Here is a 5,000-nt window from a genome sequence, read left to right as displayed (position 1 = left end):
ATGATATTATTGCTTTCCTTCATTAAAAAAAACTGATTTATTATTATTATTATTGTTTTGGTAGTGGTGGTGGTGGTGGTGGCGGTAGCAGTAGTGGTGGTGGTGGTGGTGTATGTAGGATGATAACTGGCACCAACCTTTTACTAACACTTGTGGCCAGTTTTACCAGTTTACGCGATAGGTTCACTCTTAATAACACAACGAGTGGCGCCGCAGCAGTCTCTCGTACCTTAATCTTGTATCCTTGCATATCTTGTCTTACCAGTACTGTCTTCAAAGGATGCAGAGATTATTAGTCTGTTTCTCATAGGTGTTTCTGGTAACGATGATGCAGAATCCTTGTTATGCTACCACATTAAAGAAAAAAACTTGAAAAACTCCAATAATTTCACTGCTACAGACAAAGTAGTTACGTATGATGAAGTATGATAAATTACCTATAGTTACGATTTGATTAAGGTTGATAAATTAGGTACAGTACATTTGATAAGATAATTACGATGGTAGTCAAGTGTTTAGGAATACTCAACTCCGCCTCTTGCTGCCTCCCCTCCCCTCGCCTCGCCTCGCCCCGCCTCGCCTCGCCTCGCCTCGCCTCACCCTGTCCAGCTTCCCTTTCAGAACGCGGAGTGAAGTATGGAAATCAGAGTAGGCAGGAATGTGAGTTACTTTATAAGGGAATGAGTCGTTGGCGAGTGTAGTAGTAGTGGTGGTGGTGGTGGTGGTGGTGACGACCGGACCGCCCACTGTCTTATCCTCGTTTGTGTTACATCCTTACCTTGCATTCCTCCCACTTTTTTTTTTAAGTACACCAATTTACTTTATTTCTGTTACTTTTATTTCATGTTACTCCTTATTTGATCTTATTGTGATGGTGTGATGTCAGGATGGTGAAGCAGTGTCCTCGTGGTGAAGTGGCCTTGTTATGGTGAGGATAGCTTGGTGTTCTCAAATTAACCACATTGCTTTAATCTCTAACCCTTTCTTTAAGTGCTGTGGGTCATGTACAATGTATAATATCCTTTGAAAAACACCTTCCTTCCTCCCTGTTAATGTGTAGGGGTAGGATTTTCGTTAAGGGTCCCGTAGAATGCTAACTTGAATAGATTAGGTTAGGTTAGGTTAGGTTAAGTCAGGTTAGGTTAGGTTAGGTTAGTTTAGGTTAAGTCAGGTTAGGTTAGGTTAGGTTAGGTTAAGTCAGGTTAGGTTAGGTTAAGTCAGGTTAGGTTAGGTTAGGTTAAGTGAGGTTAGGTTAGGTTAGGTTAGGTTAGGTTAAGTCAAGTCAGGTTAGGTTAGGTTAGGTTAGGTTAAGTCAAGTTAGGTTATGTTAGGTTAAATTAGGTTAGGTTAGGTAAGATTAAGTTAGGTCTTAGACAGAATGAAAAACTATTGATATTTCTCTGTAAACAAGAGCCGCCGTTTGGTACAGATTGTTATGTAACTAATTATCATCACAAAACACAACACGGCCTTCATCATCACCGCCATCATCGCCATCAGCAGTCATCACCATCATCTTAACTACGCAATATTATGCAATGAAGGGTTGATGTAAGACAAGGGTGTGTGTGTGTGTGTGTGTGTGTGTGTGTGTGTGTGTGTGTGTGTGTGTGTGTGAGTGAGTACAGGACAAAAACAGCAGTAACCTTTCGTGAGGAGAATTTTGATGTGTGTGTGTGTGTGTGTGTGTGTGTGTGTGTGTGTGTGTGTGTGTGTGTGTGTGTGTGTGTGTGTGTTATGTAGTTCCACGTGTAATGAGAGAGAGAGAGAGAGAGAGAGAGAGAGAGAGAGAGAGAGAGAGAGAGAGAGAGAGAGAGAGAGAGAGAAACTACACTCAAATTATTATTATTATTATTATTATTATTATTATTATTATTATTATTATTATTATTATTATTACCACCACCACCACCACCAGTAAAATGTTAATAAACTGAAGGAATTTGAATAGAAAGGAAACTTTGTGTGTGTGTGTGTGTGTGTGTGTGTGTGTGTGTGTGTGTGTGTGTGTGTGTGTGTGTGTGTGTGTGTGTGTGTGTGTGTGTGACGTTAATTTGCCACAAACTTTTGGGTATGTGACGTGTTGGTTGCAATTGTTGTGGAGGAGGAGGAGGATAAGGAGGAGGAGGAGGAGATGAAGATAATGGAGGAGCAGGTGGAGGAGGAGAAGGACGAGGAGGAGATGGAGATAATAGAGGAAGACTAGGAGGAGGAGGAGGAGGAGGGATAACGAACGAGGAGGAAGACAAAACACGGAGGAAGAAAAGAAGGAAAGAAAGAAAATAAAAGGCAAGGGAAAGAGGAAAGGAGGAAAAATTATAGCAAAGAAGGATAATCTTGGAAAAATGACAGGAGGAGGAGGAGGAGGAAGAAGAGGAGGAGGAGGAGGAGGAGGAGGAGGAGGAGGAGGAGGAGGAGAAAAAGAAGAAGAGGAATAAAAGATGGCGCTGCTTTTGATAATATTTCATGGTGATTGTGGTGGTGGTGGTGATGATGGTTGCGGTGGTGGTGGTGGTAGTGGTGGTGGTGGTGGTGGGGGTGAAGGTGGTGGTGGTGGTGGTGAAGAAAAGTCGTTACGAAGATTATATTCACACACACACACACACACACACACACACACACACACACACACACACACACACACACACACACACACACACACACACACACAGAATAAGTGTTATCAAACTGTTTTTAATCTCTCTCTCTCTCTCTCTCTCTCTCTCTCTCTCTCTCTCTCTCTCTCTCTCTCTCTCTCTCTCTCTCTCTCTCTCTCTCTCTCTCTCTCTCTTTCTCATTCCGGAATTATAAAAGGTATGTGGTAGTAGTAGTAGTAGTAGTAGTAGAAGTAGTAGTAGTAGTAGTAGTAGTAGTAGTAGTAGTAGTAGTAGTAGTAGTAGTAGTAGTAGTAGCAGCAGCAACAGCAGAAGTAAAAGAGAATAATAATGCTGTCACTACTACTACTACTACTACTACTACTACTACTACTACTACTACTACTACTACTACTACTACTAATAATAATAATAATAATAATAATAATGAAAAAGTAATCAAATTTATTCTATAGGGAAAGAAAACGAGTCGTTCAAATATTCCGGAAAAAAATATTAGTTTCCGTTGATCGTAAAAAGAAAAGTTTGAGGAAATAACGAGAGTGAGAGAGAGAGAGAGAGAGAGAGAGAGAGAGAGAGAGAGAGAGAGAGAGAGAGAGAGTTGTACTCGTATATACCCGCATAATCAGTTTTACTCCACCGTTCGTCTTTTATTCTCTCTCTCTCTCTCTCTCTCTCTCTCTCTCTCTCTCTCTCTCTCTCTCTCTCTCTCTCTCTCTCTCTCTGTTCATCAATATTTTCCTTATCATTTATGTCCATTTTATATCTCCTCCTCCTCCTCCTCCTCCTCCTCCTCCTCCTCCTCCTCCTCCTCCTCCTCCTTGACCACAGTGACGCCATGTTCTGTTACACCTCATGATGTCACTGTAAGGAGTTATAATTTTATTATTATTATTATTATTATTATTATTATTATTATTATTATTATTATTATTATTATTATTATTATTATTATTATTGCCAGTACTACTACTACTACTACTACTACTACTACTACTACTACTACTACTACTACTACTACTACTACTACTTAGAGAGAGAGAGAGAGAGAGAGAGAGAGAGAGAGAGAGAGAGAGAGAGAGAGAGAGAGAGAGAGAGAGAGAGAGAGCGTGGGGAGCGAGAGTGACTGGGAGAGTGAAGGGGAGAGAGAGGGAGAGAGGGAGAGGTAAGGAGGGCGTGGGGGGGAAGGAATGTGGGTCCCAGGTGAGTGTGGGCGTGAGTGTGGGCGTGTGTGGGTTGTGGTACAGGTAAGGCCACCACCACCACCACCACCACCACTCCCTTCTCGACCTGTTCTGGGGAAACGATAGGAGGAGGGGGAGGAGGAGGAGGAGGAGGAGGAGGAGGAGAGGGCTATAGGTAGGAATGGTAGTATAGAGGAAGAGGAGGAGGAGGAAGAGTAGGAGGTGGAGGAAGAGGAAGAGTAATAGTAGGAGGTGAGGTATCTGGAAGAGGAAGAAGAAGAAGAAGAAGAAGAGTTAGAGAGAAGTAGGAGGACAGCTCATGGAGTAGGAATGAGAGAGGAGGAGGAGGAGGAGGAGGAGGAGGACAGGTGTTAGGAAAGCAAATCATTAGAAGAGGAGAACGAGTTGAAGCAGGAGGAAGAGGAGGAGGAGGAGGAGAAGGGCAGTCTTTTGAAAGCATATCATTAGTAGATGAGGGAAAGGAAGAGGAGGAAGAAGAGGATGAAGAGGAAAAGGAGGAGGAGGAGGAGGAGGAGGAGGAGGAGGAGGAAGACACATTAAAAGAAAGAGAAACTAAAATAATAATAATCTAATGAATGGAGGAGGAGGAGGAGGAGGAGGAGGAGGAGGAGGAGGAGGAGGAGGAGGAGGAGGCCGGAGGAAGGAAGAGACTGGCAAGGAAGACCTGGATTAGTAAGAGGAGGAGGAGGAGGAAGAAGGTAAATGTCTTCATGAACCTAGCCTTCACCTCTTAACCTTCCTCCTCCTCCTCCTCCTCCTCCTCCTCCTCCTCCTCCTCCTCCTCCTCCTCCTCCTCCTCCTCCTCCTCCTCCTCCTCCTTTCACCACCTGCTCAATTGAAGGAAGGAAGGAAGGAAGGAAAAATCAGCAACACTTTCGAGAGAGAGAGAGAGAGAGAGAGAGAGAGAGAGAGAGAGAGAGAGAGAGAGAGAGAGAGAGAGGAACTAATTGAAAAAAAGTGAAGGATATTGCGTGGAAGTGAAAAAAATAAATAAAATTGAAAAAAAGGAGGAAATAAGATGAAACGAAACGAAATATTGTGAAAAGTAAAAAAAAACGAAATAACGAAAAAGTGTAACAGTAATAATAATAATAATAATAATAATAATAATAATAATAATAATAATAATTGGTGTGGAAGGAAACTGAGGAGAGGGAAAATTTATATATCAACATTTGTT

General features: G+C 42.3%; 1 protein-coding gene across 1 annotated transcript in view; it reads left to right on the top strand.

Moving 5' to 3' along the window:
- The window catches only part of LOC135116093 (katanin p80 WD40 repeat-containing subunit B1-like), an 80,891-nt gene that overhangs the window by 6,528 nt on the left and 69,363 nt on the right, over nucleotides 1-5,000 (top strand).

This window comes from Scylla paramamosain, chromosome 30 (assembly GCF_035594125.1).
Source record: "Scylla paramamosain isolate STU-SP2022 chromosome 30, ASM3559412v1, whole genome shotgun sequence".
NCBI classification, from domain to species: Eukaryota; Metazoa; Arthropoda; class Malacostraca; order Decapoda; family Portunidae; genus Scylla; species Scylla paramamosain.
The sequence above is the reverse complement of the archived record's forward strand: the minus strand, read 5'-3'. Positions and strand labels throughout refer to the sequence as shown.